Raw genomic sequence first — 1537 nt, forward strand, 5'->3', positions numbered from 1 at the left:
TATATATATATATGTATATATATATATAAATAAAATGTTTTGTGTGTATATATATGTACGTGTCTGTGTGTGTATGTACGTCTATATATATATATATATATATATAAATATATGTATATGTATATGTATATGTATATATATATATAGTAATAGTACGGGGTGGGTTGTAGGGTGGTCACTCCGATGCGAAAATTAGTCCCAGTGGCACATCACTGTATATATAATCACAACAATAGCGGGCGATGGTGGTGACGCCTTAGTACGACGCTTCACGCGTATCTTATTCGCGCTTCTTCCTCCTCCTGCTTCTTCTCCCCGTTCTTCTTCTCTTCCTCCTCAGTTTTGATCAATTGAACAGGCATTAAAAACATTTACAATTGCCAGATCGGTAGAGTAAATAATGTTACGAATGAATCGCGCATCTTCTTTCCTTTCGGCTTCGTCTTCCTCTTCTCGTTTTTCCAAAACGCTGCTCCTAGCTGTTCCCGTTACATTTCGACGATCGCCTCTCCGGCTCTCACGCCTATTTTTTTTTCCAAACGCATAACGACGCCAACTCGAATTTGGTATCCCTTTGTTTCTTTCTTTCATTTTTCGTTTCCTTCCCTTCGTCCTTCTTCCTCTCTTTCCTTCTTCCGTTTGTCCGTACGTCGTACGTGCGTGCGTGCGTGCTTGCGTGCGTACTTAGGTCCGTGCGTGGGTGCGTATTCACTCACAGACTCGCATAAGTTAGCTCCACGACTGGTAGGAGTCCTGGTACCACTCGTGATCGTCGCTGGAAACACCGCCGAGCGTGGCGGTCCTACCTCCGAATCCTATGTCACCGCCGCCACCACCACCACTGCCACCGTTCACACTCGCCAGTCCGTACGCATTGCCCAGTGGTTGTTGGGCGAGGGGTTGGTTTCCCCAGTTGCTCTGGAAGCGACGCTTAGATTCCCCCTGGTTCTGGTGACCCCCGTCAAATTTTCGTTTACCTGCTGTACAAACAAACGAATCACTGTTACCCGGAATTCCGATCGCTTTTCCTTTCACTTTCTGCCTCTGCCGTCGCAAAGAACATCTTCCCCATGCTCTCGTCCATTCGCTCGCTCTCTCCCTCTCTCTTGCACTCAGCTGTTACTCATTATCGTCGTTCACGTCTGTTTGCGTGTAAACGGCAATCGTTAGCTACTGAGTCAGTCCTTCGGTTCAATCGTTCTTACGAGACTACACTGGCGCGACACGAACGAACACGAGATCAATGTTTAACAATTCACAGCTGTGCTGTTGTTCGCTTGACCAGATGAACCAGGAGTGCGAGGGAAGATGATCGACATCTGGATTCGAGGAAGACCAGGAACGAACGACTCGGCATTGGACGAACGGAGTGGACAAGGGACGTGGAAGATACAAGGAACGAAGTGCACAGGATGGAATTCATCGATGCGAAACAAGTAAACCGCAGCACAGTCGTCACAGGAAGGAGTCTCGACCGACGCAACGACGCGAAAGAAAAATCGACCGAGGACTCAAATGAAAAGGCGAGGTGTAATAT

This window comes from Ceratina calcarata, unplaced genomic scaffold (assembly GCF_001652005.2).
Source record: "Ceratina calcarata isolate Rehan_Ccalc_2016 unplaced genomic scaffold, ASM165200v1 scaffold50.2, whole genome shotgun sequence".
Taxonomy (NCBI): domain Eukaryota; kingdom Metazoa; phylum Arthropoda; class Insecta; order Hymenoptera; family Apidae; genus Ceratina; species Ceratina calcarata.